This window comes from Bufo bufo, chromosome 3 (genome assembly GCF_905171765.1).
Source record: "Bufo bufo chromosome 3, aBufBuf1.1, whole genome shotgun sequence".
NCBI classification, from domain to species: Eukaryota; Metazoa; Chordata; class Amphibia; order Anura; family Bufonidae; genus Bufo; species Bufo bufo.
In genome coordinates, this window is record NC_053391.1 from 456,445,941 (window position 1) to 456,465,769 (window position 19,829).

Sequence of the window (19,829 nt, forward strand, 5' to 3'; positions counted from 1 at the left end):
TTCATACACTCTGGTAAATAGGCCAAAGGTCAGACAGGCAGAACAAGCTAAATGCAAGTAACAGGCAGAGGTCAGGTCAGGCAGAAAAGGGTCATATCTAGTTATCAGGCTGAGGTTGGTACACAGGCACAACTATGCACCTTCACAGGGACTAGCTAGCTAGACACACCTTTTTCTCTGGTACCCTTCCACAGGGGAAGGTGCCTTAAATACCTAAGGCAGGCTAGCCATAGTCTGGACAATTAAGAACACGTGCTGGTCCTTTAAGAGCTGGAAGAAATGCATGACTTACATGCAGACAGGCACCACTGGCAAAGATCAGGCTGCTCTACAGGTCATGCCCACTGGAAACAGGGAGACACCAGCATCCAGACTGCCAACATCCCGGCATGTATCTGGGGTGAATGGACTATGTTAGGGTGATATTTATGCTCAATTTAAAGCCTAAGTGGAAAGAGAGTGCACGATTGAGTAAGTAGAGATAGTTTATCCCTTGCAGTCACACACGTCACATGCTGGGGACAGTTCGTACATGACAAGGGATGTGTCCACATGAGAGAGATAAGATACATTTTCCACAATGTGTACAGTAGTGGCAAAGTGCATTTTACCAAATCTCATTCACATGCTGTCTGAAAAATATAAGAGCTTGTTAATAGCTCATTTGTATCCCTTTCTTCCCAGAATTCCAAAGGAGCATGTACGGCCTATAAGCCTCCTCACGCCGATAAAGGCGCTTTCTCCCCAAGGAGAGATAGTACCCCCAAATGAAAAATATAAAAATTTTAAACCCACGGCATGCCAATTTATGCTGTGGATATTAATAATTTTAATAGAAGTTGTCTGAACCTGATCGCTTCTCGGCCTTTTGGCTAAGATCAAGTGTAGTATCTGTTCTTATCAGTCTGCCTTGACTTGCCGGCCCAGGTCCTTTGGGTACCCCCTGCACTCTGCCTTTGAGAATCGTTGATTAAATTCAGCTTCAGCTCTCTGCTGCTATTGGGTGTAGGGTTATTCCCTTAGGAACAAGAGTGTTCTGGTCTCTGACCCCAATTGGCCTGTGGCTTAATAGTCTTGGTGTACGAGATTAGACAGTGCTTACTTGGATCTCGACAGCCGAAGACGACTATTGGAAGATTTTCTCTGACTGCGATCAAGGAGAAGATCTTTGCGTAGACTCGATGAGGAACCCTGATGGCGAGGACTGAAGACTTCGGCCTGAAGGTCTTTGACCTCGGGGAATCCCGGCGAGGAAAAGAAGCTCGGCGAAGATCTTCCCCGGAAGAACTCCGCCCAGCAAGAAGGAGAATATTTGCATAGCCCCGCCCCTCTGTGGCAAAAGGGACACTTTGCGAAGATTCTCCAGGGAGAGGAAGGCAGGAAGAAGGAAGAAGTCAATGCCTCAACCTCCAAGCCTCCCAAGACCAACAAGAACAAGAAGAATAACACAGACCAAGAACAAGGAAAAGCCACGAAGAAAACCCACCAGGGCACTTCAGCCTCCATGTCACATTCAAGACGTGTTTGGCAAGAAAATGGTCCTGCAACAGGGATTCTCCAAACCAGAAGTGGTGAGAATCCATTCCTTTTTCGTCCGTGGCTATATGCAAACAATACTGGGAGATGGTCAAAGCTGCGACTCCGGACTCTCCTTTCAAGCACTTCGTGGGCAGCTGCCCAATCCAGAAGGAAGAGAGGAGAGTGACCGTATCCATGCAAAACCCACACATCCCAGGCAAAGACATAGTCATCTACCTGAAGCGCTTCTGCACCGTAGTGAGTGACCCCACCCACATCTTGGACGGAAACGGCTTCTGGACGGCAAGTGGTCTGTCATCGTCCGCCTAAACAAGGATTCTACAGACCCAAATGGTGTACAGCACCTGCCACAGTCATTCTCCTTGGGCAACTCTTCGGCACTCATATACTACCCGGACATGCCTCCGACCTGCAGGAAATGCGGAAAGAAGGGCCACGAGTTCAAGAACTGCAAGGAGGATTCTTGCCAAATTTGCCAGGTCACAGGTCACGAGACCAAGGACTGCCCTAAGAAGATGGTTTACAACCTATGCGGTCTGTCCGACCATATCTACAAGGACTGCCTAAAGCGGGATTGCACCTGCGCAGCTGTCGCAGCCAGAGCTCCGGGCAACGGGAACCCCACCCAAGCCTCAACTCCGGCGATAAAAAAGCCCAAGGAGAAGCCATCAAAGAAGGAGGGTAAGCAGACACCTGCCCCAGGCCACACTCCCGTGTTCTCCCTTTCCCAGCCCCCCTGCCGCCTTGTCATCACCACCACTGGAGAGATTCAAATCCAAATGCCCATTACCTCAGTGGTACCTCCCCGCGCCCACAGCCCAACCCCCGCCATTGCCACTGCTGCAGTAGCACTAACTGCTCCTCCAGCTACTGCAACCTCCTATGAGGAGGAATATCCCGCTCTCTCATCCCCAGGTGTCAAGCAAAGAAAGGGGAAATAAAAGGAGAGGGACAGCCCCGTCGCTGACCACTCCAAGAAAAAGATGATCGAGGCGGTGGAAGATACCCTGCCCGACAAAGAAGAAGAAATGGAGCAGCAGGTGGAGGAACAGGTAGTCGCCAATGAGGGCCCCGAGCAGCAAAACCATCAGACCAACACCGAAAGCTTCGACGAGACCGACGTGAAGGAAATAGTAGCCAACGGGGGAACCGTCGACCCACAAGCCCTCCAGACAACCATAGCCAAAATCGAAGTCCAGGTCCAACTGTTGCAGAGGCCACCCACAAATAGCGGACAAGAGAATGAGAAGCCGCCAGATGACTGGGGTGGTAACTAAGCTGTATCGTTTCCGCTAACCTATTCCTTTTCCTTATATGATGGCAAATTTTAACCTTTTTTCCATTAATGTTAGGAGCATTAGGGATGGGTCCAGACGTCAGACAGTACTAACCTTTCTTGCTTCCCAAGTTTCCGACGTGTACATGTTGCAGGAGTGTGCTTTACCCCCCTCTAGGTCTTACAACCATCTGGCCAGGCAGTGGTCCCAAGGCCCGTATTACTGGTCCAGTGGTGGCTACTGTAAGTTGGCTGGGGTGGCCATCCTCCTCAGGGGAAGCGCTTTTACACTTGACTCCGTCCAGGAGCTCGTCTGCGGCAGGCTACTTGTCATAGCCGGTTCCTGGGCGGGAGAGCCGGTTAGGCTCATCAATGTGTATGCTTCCCCTGACAAGGGTGAGTGACTGGAGCTTTTACAGGCCCTACGACTGCAGCTCACTACCACCAGGGCTATAGTGATGGCCAGGGATTTCAACTTCCCGATCGAGGAGGATGGACGCAGCTCCAGCACTTCAAGCAAGTTAGATGTCACTTCCAAACTGCTTATTGAGATGGTGACCGAAGCGTCCCTGCAGGACGTTGTGGGCTCCATGGGGAAAGGCTCCATTAATTATACGTGGAGCTGACCCGATGGCTCACTCCATTCTCGGATAGACTTTGTGTTTACCTCTCAGGCAGTCAGGCGGTGTAGGCACTCTATGATCCCTTGCTTCTTCTCCGATCACAGAGCCATTCAGGTCCAGTGCATCCTTGGGAACGGGTTCCTCCCCTGGCCCTGGATCCTGAAAACTGAACTGCGCTCTGTTGAATCAAGAGGACGTGCTTGCGGAGCTTAGAGTCTACATAGCTTGGCGGAATGACAAATGCTTGTTTGAATGGACTAGTGACTGGTGGGAGTATGTTAAATTCCAGTTTCATTGTTTCTTTCAGGCCAAGCAACAACAACAGGCGTGTGAGAAGAAGAGGACCTTAAGAGAGCTGCAGCGTGAGCTGCGGTCCCTGCAAGACCTTCACCGGTGCGGCTGGAGTGTTACAGAGATGCTGGAGGAGACCAAAAAGGGCCTTAAAAGGCACTTTGAGGAGGAATGCAAGCGAGTCATCTTCCACTCCAAAGTGGAGAACCTGGGGAAGGGTGAGAAGTGTAACTCGTTCTTTTTCAGGAAACTCCACGCCGGCCACACAACCCTGAACGAACTTCGAGACAAGGATGGCAACATACGATCAGGGAAGGAGGAAGTGATGGGACTCATCACAGACTACTACAGCGACCTCTACTCCCTGAAGAACACTGACCCGAAGGCTGCCGATAAATTCCTGTCAGGTATCATTAATCACCTTGACCCTGCAGGTGCGGCGGCAATGGATGACCCTCTGACGGTGGGGGAGGTGCTCTCTGCCACTAGATCCTTTAAGTCTGGCAGGGCCCTGGGTAGTGACGGTCTCCCAGCGGAGCTCTATGTAGCGCTGGGGGATCTGATCTGTCCGGACCTGCTGGAACTCTATGAGGAGATGGTGATGGAGGGTAGAATGCCCCCATCGTTGAGGGAAGGAATGATCACGATCTTGTATAAGCGGAAGGGGGAGAGATGTGACCTTAAAAACTAGCGTCCCATCCCATCCTCGCCAAGGTGTTAGCCAACCGGCTGAAGGTTACCAGCAGAATCGTCCACCCGGATTAGACCTGAGGCATTCCTGGCCAGGAGAAGGCCTTTGACCGATTGTCTCATTAATCCATTGGCAAGGCTTTGCGCAAGCTGGGTTTAGGCAGGAGGCTCTGTTAGTTTGTTAACCTGATGAAAAGGAAAGTTCAGCAGCTCTCACCTGCCCCACCTTCACCTGTGAGCACGGAAGGCCCGTGTCAGGAACCGGGCAAACACAAATCCAAAGAGTTATAATGCCTAAAAAAGGAGGAGACCACAGAAGGAAATTACTAAATAGAGAATCCTTCTGGATTTTTGAACTAAATACACGTCAACCAGAGGGCTTAAATAAACGCTTAGATTTAATCTTACAGCAATAGTCTATATACAGTCAGGTCCATAAATATTGGGACATCAACACAATTTTAACATTTTTGGCTCTATACACCACCACAATGGATTTGAAATGAAACAAAGATGATGTGCTTTAACTGCAGACTGTCAGCTTTAATTTGAGGGTATTTACATCCAAATCAGGCGAACGGTGTAGGAATTACAACAGTTTGCATATGTGCCTCCTACTTGTTAAGGAACCAAAAGTAATGGGACAATTGGCTTCTCAGCTGTTCCATGGCCAGGTGTGTGTTATTCCCTCATTATCCCAATTACAATGAGCAGATAAAAAGGTCCAGAGTTCATTTCAAGTGTGCTATTTGCATTTGGAATCTGTTGCTGTCAACTCTCAAGTGGAGATCCAAAGAGCTGTCACTATCAGTGAAGCAAGCCATCAGTAGGCTGAAAAAACAAAACAAACCCATCAGAGAGATAGCAAAAACATTAGGTGTGGCCAAAACAACTGTTTGGAACATTCTTAAAAAGAATGAACGCACCAGTGAGCTCAGCAACACCAAAAGACCCGGAAGACCACAGAAAACAACTGTGGTGAATGACCAAAGAATTCTTTCCCTGGTGAAGAAAACACCCTTCACAACAGTTGGCTATGTCAAGAACACTCTCCAGGAGGTAGGTGTATGTGTGTCAAAGTCAACAATCAAGAGAAGATTTCACCAGAGCGAATACAGAGGGTTCACCACAAGATGTAAACCATTGGTGAGCCTCAAAAACAGGAAGGCCAGATTAGAGTTTGTCAAACGACATCTAAAAAAGCCTTCACAGTTTTGGAACAAAATCCTATGGACAGATGAGACCAAGATCAACTTGTAGCAGAGTGATGGAAGAGAAGAGTATAGAGAAGGAAAGGAACTGCTCATGATCCTAAGCATGCCACCTCATCAGTGAAGCATGGTGGTGGTAGTGTCATGGCGTGGGCATGTATGGCTGCCAATGGTAATGGCTCTCTTGTATTTATTGATGATGTGAGTGCTGACAAAAACAGCAGGATGAATTCTGAAGTGTTTCTGGCAATATTATCTGCTCATATTCAGCCAAATGCTTCAGAACTCATTAGACGGCGCTTCACAGTGCAGATGGACAATGATCCAAAGCATACTGCAAAAGCAACCAAAGAGTTTTTTAAGAGAAAGAAGTGGAATGTTATGCAATGGCCAATTCAATCTCCTGACCTGAATCCGATTGAGCATGCATTTCACTTGCTAAAGACAAAACTGATGGGAAAATGCCCCAAGAACAAGCAGGAACTGAAGACAGTTGCAGTAGAGGCCTGGCAGAGCATCACCAGGGATGAAACCCAGCGTCTGGTGATGTCTATGCGTTCCAGACTTCAGGCTGTAAATGACTGCAAAGGATTTGCAACCAAGTATTAAAAAGTGAAAGTTTGATTTATGATTATTATTCTGTCCCATTACTTTTGGTTCCTTAACAAGTGGGAGGCACATATGCAAACTGTTGTAATTCCTACACCGTTCACCTGATTTGGATGTAAATACCCACAAATTTAAGCTGACAGTCTGCAGTTAAAGCACATCTTGTTTGTTTTATTTTAAATCCATTGTGGCTGTGTATAGAGCCAAAAATGTTAGAATTGTGTAAATGTCCCAATATTTATGGACCTGGCTGTATATGTATATATATATATATATATATATATATAGTCCTTGTAGCCTCCCATATTCATGAATGATTCCTTTAAATTACTTTTCTCAAGCTAATATATCTCATGGATTTCTCTATTGATTGTAAGGTTTTTTTCTTTTTTTTGTGGTGAAGTGTTGTTTAAGGTGTGGCGTTTTTTGAGGGTGTTTGCAGTCATGTAAGCACAAATTAGTGAAGACAGGTGCAACTTTCCCTACAAATATCGCCATTTTAATGTCTTACGATGTCATGAGTAAGGGCTTGAATTGTCTTTGGTAGCCCGAAACGTCAAGACTTTTTGTAAATTGGATGTGTTTTTATCGCAAGCAAATATAAATTAATTCCTTTACTGAAGTGGAGCTGGATCCTTGAACTCTTTGGATTTTTGTTAACCTGATGTATGTTGATATTTGCAGCATGGTGCTGGTGAACGGCTGGAAGATTGACCACTTTCCGGTACACTCTGGGGTCAGACAAGGCTGCCCTCTTTCACCTCTTCTTTTTGTTTGTGTTATAGAACTCTTTGCGGAGTCTATCTGGCAGAATGGAGAGATCAGAGGAATCACCGCACCAGCAGGGCCGGACTGGGGATAAAACCAGCCCTGGAAAAAGTTGCATACCAGCCCCACAGCATTGCGTCATTATTTACTTGTTTATAATAGGAGAAAGCATTTATTTTAAAACACGTGTGTAAACATGAATATGAACTTTGCCCCACGATAGCCCTTTTGTAGAACCCCCATTGTTCATATTATCACAGTGTTTTCCCAACCAGGATGCCTCCAACTGTTGCAAAACTACAACTCTCAGCTTGCTCAGACAGTGTTTTACCACGCCCTTTGACCCGCCTCTTTTTTGTTGGCCACCTATTTAATGATTGTTGCATGCAACATTTTACTTGACAAGCTATTTTAGATATTCTACGGCAGTCCTGTTACAATCCCCCCCAATGAGCCTTTCGACCAAATAATAAAAATATTTATAAAATCTCACCCATATGCTGCAAAAAAAATAAAAAAATCTGCAATGTAAAATCGATAATAAAGATCAACTACAAACATAAACATATTTCACATAAAAACTTAGTTACTTGGCTTGGCCCTTGGGGATCTCGGACACCACTTCCACACTTGGCCGGCTCGGCGGAGCTGATGTTGTGCTTTATCCTAATGAGAAAGATTTCATAATAAGGATTTGGAGAAGGAGCAGATGGATAGCAGAGCAGGGAGAGGCGGGTGCTGCTACTAGGGGGTCATACCATTGTGGAGTAATAAAGCCCACCATAATGCCCCCCAGTAGTAATAATTCTCCTTATAATGTGAAAAACATACCCCTTTGTAATGCCCCCAGTTGAGCTAATGTGCCAATATAAAATACCCCTTCTCAGTGCCCCCGTAGATGACCCCATAATACTCCTTTCCCCGCTTCCCCATAGTACCCACCATAATGTGTCCCAGTATAAAATGCCCCTATACAGAGCCCCCCATATAAAATATCCCTTCTTTTTAGCCTCAGTAGATGTCCCTATAGTGCCACCCAATAATCTGCCAGTAATAAGTGCCCCAATAGATGCCCCCAATCATGTGCCAGTAAGATGTGCCCCCATAGATGCCCCCAATCATGTGCCAGTAATAAGAGGCCCCCCACCATCATGTGCCAATAGCCAGAGCCCCCCCATATCATGTGCCAGTAGCCAGAGTGCCCCCCATCATGTGCCAGTAGCCCCCCTTATTATGTGCCAGTAGCCGCCCCTTATCATGTGCTAGTAGCCGCCCCTTATCATGTGCTAGTAGCCGCCCCTTATCATGTGCCAGTAGCCGCCCCTTATCATGTGCCAGTAGCCGCCCCTTATCATGTGCCAGTAGCCGCCCCTTATCATGTGCCAGTAGTCCCCCTTATGTGCCAGTAGCCCCCCATCATGTGCCAGTAGTCCCCCTTATGTGCCAGTAGCCCACCTTATGTGCTAGTAGCCCCTTTATCATGTGCCAGCCCAGTAGTCCCCCTTATATACCAGTAGCCCCCCCTATGTGCCAGTAGACCCCCTATGTGCTAGTAGCCCCCTTATCATGTGCCAGCCCAGTAGTCCCCCCTTATCATGTGCCAGCCCAGTAGTCCCCCCTTATCATGTGCCAGTAGCCCCCCATCATGTGCCAGTAGTCCCCCTTATGTGCCAGTAGCCCCCCTTATGTGATAGTAGCCCCCTTATGTGCTAGTAGCCCCCTTATCATGTGCCAGCCCAGTAGTCCCCCTTATGTGCCAGTAGCCCCCCTTATGTGCTAGTAGCCTTATCATGTGCCAACCCAGTAGTCCCCCCTTATCATGTGCCAGCCCAGTAGTCCCCCCTTATCATGTGGCAGCCCAGTAGTCCCCCCTTATCATGTGCCAGTATTGTACCTATATAAAAAAAAAAACACACTTATACTTACCTCCAGCGATGCGATGCAGGCCTCTTCCGGCCTGTGTCCCTCGCTATATGGCTCATGGCACCGGCCTCTGATAGGCTGCCAGCACTAGGCCGGCAGCCTATCAGAGGAACAGGAGGGGACACACCTCTCCCTCCCCTGCCGCAGCATAGACATCTGTACAGGCGATACAGATGACTATGGAGATGAGCGCTTCCACAATGGAAGCACTCATCTCCTGCTGCTGTGCCCTGCCGCCGGCCGCCCCCACTTGTCACCAGGGCCGCGGCCTTGCGGCACTTAGGCCTGCCGGCCTAGCGGGAAATTACCCGGTATCCCGGCAGGTCAGTCCAGCCCTGCGCACCAGGACACTAGGAGGTCAAGTGCTAGCTGTACATGAACTACATGACCATCTTCTGCGCTGACAGGTGACTGCACTCATCCAGACCTGCGAGGAGTTCGGACAAGCTTCAGGGGCCAAAGTCAACTGCGGGAAGTCGGAAGCCATGCTCTTCTGGGACTGGCAACTGGCTTCTTCTGCCCCTTCCCATTTACCATAAAATCGAACTTCATCAAGGTTCTGGCAGTCTGGTTCGAGAAGGAAGGTCTTGGGAAGAACGCTTAGCCAAAGTCAACCATAGAATTGGACTATGAAGCCTCAGACAACTCATGATTGAGGGCAAAGCACTCGTCCTGCGTAACGAAGTTCTGCCTATGCTACAGTACACCGCACAGGCATGGCCCCCTCATGCCACAGTTTCCAGAGCCATCACTAGGACAGTGTTTCACTTTGTTTGGGGATCCAAGATGGACAGAAGCGAGCCATCATGTACAAAGAGCCCCGCAAGGGCGGAAAGGGTATTCCGGACCTGCCCACTTTACTGCGGATCGCCTTTGTTTGTGACAGCGTTCGTCGGACTCTGAGGACAGCTAATGGCTCTGCTGGCAAGGCTATGTCTCACTTCTTCCTCCTGCCCTTCTGGAGGGGTCTGGGCTGCGACAAGTGGGACAGCTCTATCCCTTACAACTGGCACACTCCTTGGTACTACGGAGATGCCGTCAAGTTCGTGAGGGAACACCAACTGGAGAGCCTCAAGCCCGACTTGTGGAAACCAAAGACTATCCACAAGCTTATCAGAGCAAAGGATGCGGTGGAGTCAATTCCAGGGATCCATGACGACACCGTAGAGACAGTTTGAACTAATGTGTCGTCAGACAGGTTAACCAACGAGCACAATGGATGGCCATACAGGGAGGACTGCCAATTCGGTCATTCATGCATGCCCGCAACCTGTGCAAAACCCGGTGCTGCCCCAGGTGCCCTTTCGTGGAGGAAACATCGTACCACCTGTTTTGGGAGTGCCCCTTTGCGCAGGGCCTGTTGGATGCCCTGGAACATGAACTCAAAGATTCTGTGCCCAGGAACAGCCTCCAGTACACTTTGGTGTTGTGCAGACTGTTTCCTGGGACTCATATTGTGGAGGCCATCCAGGAGGCCTAGTGCCTTATGAACTGTTTTAAGGATGCTATATGACTAGACAGGAACCGGATTACACTCAGAAGGGAGAACATGACCTTCCTGGACTGCCGCAGGTTTATCCATAGTCTGCTGCGGGATTACAACATCTTGGACGTTGACAACAAAGAAGAGGACTAAACCCCTCTCCTTCCCCCTCTCCCCCCATTTGTTTCTGTCTTCTCAATAAAGCTTCGGGCATGTGAAGGCTCTGTACTCATCTCTTCCTGGTCCTCGGCTCGGCTATTGGCTGTGCAGGGCTGCTCACAGTGTGAGGGCGGTCTGTGACCTCACACTGTGCGCCACGATACACAGACCACAGCAGGATGAAGTGGATCACGATGGTGAGGAGCGGTGGCGTCCAGGAGCAGGAGAGGTGAGTTTTTTTTTATTTTATTTGCACGGGGGCTGATGGCTGACATATGGGGCCTGATGGCTGACATATGGGGGCTGATATATGGGGGCTGATGGCTGACATATAGGGGCTGATAACTGAATATATGGTGGCTTATGGCTGAATATATGGGGGCTAATAGATGGCTGACATATGGGGGCTGATAGATGCCTGAAGATTGGGGGGTTGATCTGAGGAATTGGGGATCTGATCTGAGGTCTGATTGACATTCGGGTTTTGATTGGGGCTGTAAGCTGAGGTCTGATTAACATTGGGGGTCTGATTGCTGGTCTGACCTGAGGTGTAATGGACAATATTTTTTTCTTATAATTCTCCTCTAAAGCCTCTTATGGGCCGGTGCGTCTTATAGGGCGATAAATACGGTAATTTATTAAGTGCTGCCTCGTGGCCTGAGCGGCGTAACAGTACTAAAGTATGTATGTATAACGATTGATTGTAATAAAGGTGTTTTCAATCAAATAAAAAGTCTGAACCTGCTAATTTTTACCAAAAAGCACAAAATTCATTCTTCTGATCACAATATTGGAACTTTTGAAACATAACCTTATCACTTCCCAAAGGATCATAACAAACCACGGCCGTTGCAGGGCTTTTCATAGCTTAGGAGGTGATTTGGGAATTGTTTCAGTGAATGGAAAAATCATGCTTCCAGTCACCTAGCTACACAAAGCAATATTCAGTTTATTCATTAGGAACATAGTAGTAGAAAAGCAAGATGCAGCAGTTATTATTATGTTATTCTTTCATTATGTTTTATTATGTTTAGTATATCCTACATACTGTAGGATGAAGTAGTAGTGCATATGTCAATGTATAAAAGTCAGTGTTGCCGATAGCAGATTATAGCTCTCAATTTTTAATCTGTTCTGGAAAATTTAGAAGGTATATCTGATTGGTTGCCATGCGCAACAGTATATTTGTTTAATCTTGTTTTTTTAAAACACTCAAAAAAAAATCAGCACCGAATCCACGCATGTTTTTTTTTCCCAGTGCATTATTTATGTTTTTTTTAGGCGTTTTTTTAACACATCTTTTTTAACCAATGGGTGTTAACTTCAAAACAAAGCTGCATTTTCAGCTCAAGGTTATTGGCATGGATCTGCGCCAAAAAACGCTCGGAACACACACAAACAAAAAAAAAACGCATTGGTATGTAAATGCAGCAGTCTCCTTTACTGAACAAGCAGCCAACTGTCGGGAAGGAACACTTCCTTCCCGACAATCAGCTGTAACATTGTGCGCTGTAATTCCAGCTTTAATCATCCCAATAATTGCATTGTTATACCCAAGTTAGTGAACACATTACTGCAACAGACTTTGTAGTTCAAAGACATTTTACTGCAAAAATTGCATTCTTATACCCATGCTAGTGAATTCCTTACTGCAACAGATAGTGTAGTTTAAACAGATTCTACTGTAAAAATTGTATTGATATAGCCTTGTTAGTGAACGCATTACTGCATCATACCATGTAGTTGAAAGACATTTTACAGCAAAAACTGCATGTTTATGCCAGTGTTAGTGAATGCATTACTGCATCATACCATGGCGTCTGAAGACATTTTACTTCAAAAACTGCATTATTAGTATTGACATTGCCAATACCAATGTGCAGTTTGTTTGTAGAAGGGGAGGGACATTAAATCGCACCTCTGTATTTAAATTACAGAAAAAAACACTTGCAGTTTTGTTAGTACCATTTAATAATCTGTGTACCAAACCAGTGACATTATATTATACGTCTCATAATATACAGGGAGTGCAGAATTATTAGGCAAGTTGTATTTTTGAGGATTAATTTTATTATTGAACAACAACCATGTTCTCAATGAACCCAAAAAACTCATTAATATCAAAGCTGAATATTTTTGGAAGTAGTTTTTAGTTTGTTTTTAGTTTTAGCTATTTTAGGGGGATATCTGTGTGTGCAGGTGACTATTACTGTGCATAATTATCAGGCAACTTAACAAAAAACAAATATATACCCATTTCAATTATTTATTTTTACCAGTGAAACCAATATAACATCTCAACATTCACAAATATACATTTCTGACATTCAAAAACAAAACAAAAACAAATCAGTGACCAATATAGCCACCTTTCTTTGCAAGGACACTCAAAAGCCTGCCATCCATGGATTCTGTCAGTGTTTTGATCTGTTCACCATCAACATTGCGTGCAGCAGCAACCACAGCCTCCCAGACACTGTTCAGAGAGGTGTACTGTTTTCCCTCCTTGTAAATCTCACATTTGATGATGGACAGGTTCTCAATAGGGTTCAGATCAGGTGAACAAGGAGGCCATGTCATTAGATTTTCTTCTTTTATACCCTTTCTTGCCAGCCACGCTGTGGAGTACTTGGACGCGTGTGTATCACGGTCGGCGTGACTATCACATACGTGACACAGAGGGAGGGAACAAGGAAGGCCCTGCCCAAGTGAGAGGGAAGATGGTGACCCCTGACTCACCTAGCGGCTGGCGCCTGGCTGCCCTGACGTCCCTAGACGGGTTCCTCACCCGTACGCCGATCAAGTGCCTAAAGCCCTGGCTTTCCCTAAGCTGAGCCCTAGATAGTGAACAGGGCGGTGGGAACACTAGTCCGCACCACTAGCTCTAAAGGAAAACACCAAGGGAAGGACAGACAATACAGACTAAACATATAATCCCAGGTGGGTGACAACGGGAGACAACAAGAAGCCCAACAGGGATCCAGGGGGTAGCACTCTGGAACAACAACCAGGATTCACAACTCCAGTGGGTCAGTATAGATGTCCAGGCAGGAAGCTCTATAACTGGCAACTAGAGAAGAGTGAGGGGAGAATATAAGGAGGTTGGAAGTGGTCAGACAAGAAACAGCTGAGGAGTGTCATGGTCTTACCTTCTTGCTGTTCTCCTTCGTTTGACATGTGCTGGCGGCCATCTTGGTTTCTGGGTTTCTTGTAGCCTCCCACCCTGCGGCTCCTCCTTCCCACCGGGAGGAGCTGGATGCCTAGCTCATATATATAGGAGGTCTGTGGCTTCAGTTCCTTGCTTGGTCCTCCTGTGTTCACATGCTTCTAGACTGCTGCTGCTTCTGGTTCCTGATCCTGGTTTCGTCCGACTACCCTGCTGGTTCCTGATCCTGGTTTCGTCCGACTACCCTGCTGGTTCCTGATCCTGGCTTCGTCTGACTACCCTGCTGGTTCCTGATCCTGGCTTCGTCTGACTACCCTTCTGGTTCCTGACCTCTGGCTTCGCAAAGACTCTGCTTCGGTTTCGCCATCCGTTTGGACTTTTGCTTTACAGCTTTATTTTCAATAAAGCCTTCTTATTTTCACTTATCCCTTGTTGTACGTCTGGTTCATGGTTCCGTGACATTAGGACCAAGCCATGAATTCTGACGGTACAGGGCCATCCTCGCTACCCACGCTGGTTGCCAGACTTGATCAGCAGGATCACCTGTTGGGTCGGTTCGCTGTGGCGTTGCAAACCCTGCTTGAACGCACGGCTCATTTCGCTCCCGTTGCCGATGGGTCGGTTGTCGCTCCTGGGCCCGCTCCTACTGCCGCTCCGGTTGTTGCGCCAGAGTCTACCCCGACACCTGTTGTTGCACCTGCGGTGTTTCGGGGTATGACCAGTTCTGCCCCTCTTCCACAGCGCTTTGGGGGAGAGCCAACTCAGTGCCGAGGTTTCCTTAACCAGGTGGGCATTTATTTCGAGTTGCTGCCACATGCCTTTCCCACTGAGAGATCAAAGTTGGGCTTCTTGATCTCGCTGCTCTCGGACAAGGCCTTGGCCTGGGCCAGCCTTTTATGGGAGAACAACAATCCGGTGGTTGCCGAGTTTTCCGGTTTTGTTGCTTCTCTTCGGAAGGTATTCGATGTGCCGGCTCGTGCTGCCTCTGCTGCGAAGCTCCTTATGTCCATCAGACAGGGTTCACGATCCGTAGCTGAATACGCCATTGAGTTTCGTACCCTGGCAGCAGAGGTGGGCTGGAATAATGAGGCTCTGGTCGCTGCTTTCTCTCATGGTCTCTCGGATGCCTTGAAGGATGAGGTTGCAGCTAAGGACCTACCAGTGGAGCTCGAGTCTCTTATTTCTTTCCTGATTTTGATTGACACCAGACTCAGGGAGAGACCTTCCTTTAAGGAGAGCCTGCGGAGGTTTTCTAACAGATTGGCGCCTACGTTTGTTGTCCCACCCGTGCCTCCCTCTCCTCCCACGCCTCCTGGGGATGACTTGTCTGGGGGTGAACCCATGCAGCTGGGGTTTGCTCGCCTGTCCGAGGGGGAGAGGGTACTCCGGAGACGCGAGGGCCGATGCATGTACTGTGGTCTCGGTGGGCATTTTCGGTTGGCATGTCCGAACCGTCCGGGAAACGCTCGCACCTGAGATCCTGTCGGGGGCAGATCTTGGGTGGAGTCTCCTCGTCCCCGGTTTCCCGTGTTGACAAACCACTGATCACTGTTGTCCTCTCCTGGGTCGGGGGCTCGGTGACGACCCAGGCGTTGGTGGACTCTGGTGCCGGTGGTTTGTTCATTGATAATGTGTTCGCTGCCGCCAATTCCATTCCTCTGCAGGCTCGAGGTTCCCCACTGGCTCTTGAGGCGATAGACGGCAGACCCCTTCTGCCGCCACACGTGACTCATGAGACCCTTCCAGTGGGGTTAGCCATTGGTGCCGTTCACAGAGAGTCGGTCTGCCTCCAGGTTATTTCGTCTCCACACTACTCGGTGGTCTTGGGGTACCCCTGGCTCCGGAAGCATAATCCGACTTTCGATTGGAGATCGGCCGAGATCCTCTCGTGGTCACCGCAGTGTGGGGCTAGTTGCATCCATGGGTCTGTCAAGTTGCTGTGTACTTCCTCGGACTCTCTGTTGCCTCCTGAATACGAGGAGTACCGGGATGTATTCGATAAGGTGCGCGCGGTTGCCCTACCTCCGCACCGCCCATACGATTGTGCCATAGAGTTACAATCTGGTGCCGTTCCTCCTCGTGGCAAAGTCTATCCACTGTCGGTAGCGGAGAATGAGGCCATGGAGGAGTACGTGAGGGAGGCGCTTTCACGCGGACACATTCGCAAATCCTCGTCCCCGGCAGGGGCTGGATTTTTCTTTGTGAAAAAGAAGGGCGGTGAGTTGAGGCCTTGCATCGATTACAGGGGTCTCAATCGCATCACGATCAAGAATGCTTACCCGATACCCTTGATTTCCGAGCTGTTCGATCGCCTTAAAGGGGCCACAGTCTTTACCAAACTCGACCTGAGGGCGGCATATAACCTGGTAAGGATCAAGGCGGGCGATGAGTGGAAGACCGCGTTTAACACCAGGACCGGTCATTATGAATCCTTGGTTATGCCCTTTGGGTTGTGCAATGCGCCCGCAGTCTTTCAGGAATTCATCAACGATGTTTTCCGTGACCTGTTGCAGCAGTGTGTGGTGGTCTATTTGGATGACATCTTGGTATATTCTGAATCCATGGAGGCCCACATTCTGGATGTCAGACGAGTGTTGCAACGGTTACGAGAGAACAAGCTGTTCGGTAAGCTTGAGAAATGCGAATTTCACCGATCCCAGGTAACCTTCTTAGGTTACATCATTTCCGCTGAGGGGTTCTCCATGGATCCTGAGAAGGTTTCGGCTGTCTTACAGTGGCCCCAGCCCAGTGGTCTTCGTTCCCTGCAGCGCTTTTTGGGCTTCGCCAATTATTATCGGAAGTTCATCAGGGACTTTTCCATGCTAGCCAAGCCTCTCACGGATCTGACCAGGAAGGGCAGTAATTCCCAGGTCTGGCCGCTCAAGGCCATCCGAGCTTTTGAGGCTCTAAAGTCCGCCTTTGTGTCGGCTCCGATTCTGTCGCATCCCAACCCTGGGTTGCCCTTTGTCCTCGAGGTGGACGCGTCTGAGACGGGAGTAGGCGCCCTTCTGTCTCAGCGTAGAACACCAGAGGGTCCTCTGCTTCCTTGTGGGTTTTACTCCCGGAAACTGTCTTCCGCGGAGTGCAACTATCAGATTGGTGACAGGGAGTTATTGGCCATCGTGCAGGCCCTTAAAGAATGGAGGCACTTGCTCGAGGGTTCGGTGGTTCCGGTCCTCATCCTGACGGACCACAAGAATCTGACCTACCTTTCTGAGGCCAAGAGATTGACACCACGTCAGGCCAGATGGGCTCTGTTCTTGTCACGTTTTAATTACGTGGTCTCCTACCTACCCGGTTCCAAGAACATCAGGGCGGATGCCTTATCACGGCAGTACTCCGAGCTGTCCAGGGAGGAGTCGATTCCGACTTCGGTCATACCTCCGAATCAGATCTTGGCCGCCATTCGCACCAGCCTGACCTCTCCCCTGGGTGAGCAGATTTTGGCGGCTCAATCTGGTGCTCCCTCTGGGAGACCCAACGGCAGATGTTTTGTGCCTGAGGAGTTGCGCACTCGGTTGTTGCGAACCTACCATAACTCCAAGACCGCGGGGCATCCTGGAAAGAATCAGCTGTCCTGGGCTGTTTCACGTCTGTTCTGGTGGCCTTCCCTACGTTCCGACATCGCCGCATATGTAGCGGCATGCTCCGTTTGTGCCCAGAGTAAGTCCCCTCGGCACCTTCCGTTGGGCCTTCTGCAACCCATAGCCACCGGGGAGCGCCCATGGTCACACCTGGGGATGGATTTCATTGTGGACCTCCCTGCATCCCGAGGCCATACGGTCATTCTCATGATTGTGGATCGGTTTTCCAAAATGTGCCACTGTGTTCCTCTCAAGAAGTTACCCTCTGCACAAGAGTTGGCCACGATTTTTGCCAGGGAGGTCTTCCGGTTGCACGGTTTGCCCAAGGAGATTGTGTCGGATCGAGGGAGTCAGTTTGTGTCCAGGTTCTGGCGCGCCTTTTGCTCCCAGTTGGGGATTCATCTCTCCTTCTCCTCGGCCTACCACCCTCAGTCCAATGGGGCCGCAGAACGATCCAATCAGGCCTTGGAGCAATTCCTTCGTTGCTATGTCTCCGATCACCAAGACAATTGGGTTGACCTCCTGCCTTGGGCTGAGTTTGCCAGGAACACGGCGGTGAACTCTTCCTCTGGGACGTCTCCCTTCATGGCCAATTATGCGTTCCAACCTGCCGTGTTACCGGAGGTATTCTCTCCCCAGGATATTCCGGCTGTGGAGGATCACCTTTCCGTCCTACGTGCTTCTTGGGTACTGATCCAGAAGTCCCTTGAGGTCTCTGCGCAGCGCCAGAGACTCCAGGCTGATCGCAGACGAGCGCCAGCTCCTTCCTACCAGGTCGGAGACCGTGTATGGTTGTCCACCCGCAACCTCAACCTTCGAGTGCCCACTCCCAAGCTGGCGCCTCGCTTTGTTGGTCCCTTCTGAGTGCTTCGCAGGGTAAACCCGGTAGCCTATGCCCTTGCGATTCCTCCTGGCATGCGGATCTCCAACGTGTTTCATGTCTCCCTGTTGAAGCCACTGGTGTGTAATCGTTTCACTTCCTCGGTTCCTCGGCCTCGTCCGGTCCAAGTGGGTAATCGTGAGGAGTATGAGGTGAGCAATATCCTGGACTCACGCCTGGTCCGCGGTCGGGTGCAGTTTTTGGTCCATTGGCGTGGTTATGGTCCAGAGGAGCGTTCCTGGGTTCCCTCCGCAGATGTCCATGCTCCTGCCTTGCTCCGAGCCTTCCACGCACGCTTCCCTCAGAAACCGTTCTTTACTCCGCGGAGGAGGGGCCCTTGAGGGGGAGGTACTGTCATGGTCTTACCTTCTTGCTGTTCTCCTTCGTTTGACATGTGCTGGCGGCCATCTTGGTTTCTGGGTTTCTTGTAGCCTCCCACCCTGCGGCTCCTCCTTCCCACCGGGAGGAGCTGGATGCCTAGCTCATATATATAGGAGGTCTGTGGCTTCAGTTCCTTGCTTGGTCCTCCTGTGTTCACATGCTTCTAGACTGCTGCTGCTTCTGGTTCCTGATCCTGGTTTCGTCCGACTACCCTGCTGGTTCCTGATCCTGGTTTCGTCCGACTACCCTGCTGGTTCCTGATCCTGGCTTCGTCCGACTACCCTGCTGGTTCCTGATCCTGGCTTCGTCTGACTACCCTTCTGGTTCCTGACCTCTGGCTTCGCAAAGACTCTGCTTCGGTTTCGCCATCCGTTTGGACTTTTGCTTTACAGCTTTATTTTCAATAAAGCCTTCTTATTTTCACTTATCCCTTGTTGTACGTCTGGTTCATGGTTCCGTGACAAGGAGGAGAAGCTATGGATCCCTGATTGAGACAAAAAGGATAGCAAGGCAAACACAGAAAACAATCACAAAGAAACAACGTGATCTTTAGATATAGAGCGCGCAGCCACCCGCTGCGACCTCCTGACCCCGGGTATAACGGAGTCAGACGTGGCTCTTGATACCCTCGTGACAGTACCCCCCCTTTCACGAGGGGCCTCCGGACACTCAGGACCGGGTCTCTCCGGATGAGAGGCATGGAAAGCCTGAATTAACTTGTTGGCGTTTACCTCTGACGCTGGAACCCACATTCTTTCCTCGGGACCGTAACCCCTCCAATGCACCAGATACTGAAGAGAGCGGCGGACCCGACGAGAATCAACAATTCTGGCTATCTGAAACTCCAGATTACCATCCACAATAACAGGAGGAGCCGCACCACTAGCTCTAAAGGAAAACACCAAGGGAAGGACAGACAATACAGACTAAACATATAATCCCAGGTGGGTGACAACGGGAGACAACAAGAAGCCCAACAGGGATCCGGAGGGTAGCACTCTGGAACGACAACCAGGATTCACAACTCCAGTGGGTCAGTATAGATGTCCAGGCAGGAAGCTCTATAACTGGCAACTAGAGAAGAGTGAGGGGAGAATATAAGGAGGTTGGGAGTGGTCAGACAAGAAACAGCTGAGGAGGAGAAGCTACAGATCCCTGATTGAGACAAAAAGGATAGCAAGGCAAACACAGAAAACAATCACAAAGAAACAACGTGATCTTTAGATATAGAGTGCGCAGCCACCCG

The 19,829-nt window shown here is 49.2% G+C and overlaps 1 pseudogene; it reads left to right on the forward strand.

The window, feature by feature from the left end:
* Positions 1-852: 852 nt before the first annotated feature.
* LOC120996678 lies at positions 853-991 on the forward strand (annotated as a pseudogene).
* The last annotated feature ends 18,838 nt before the right edge of the window (positions 992-19,829 follow it).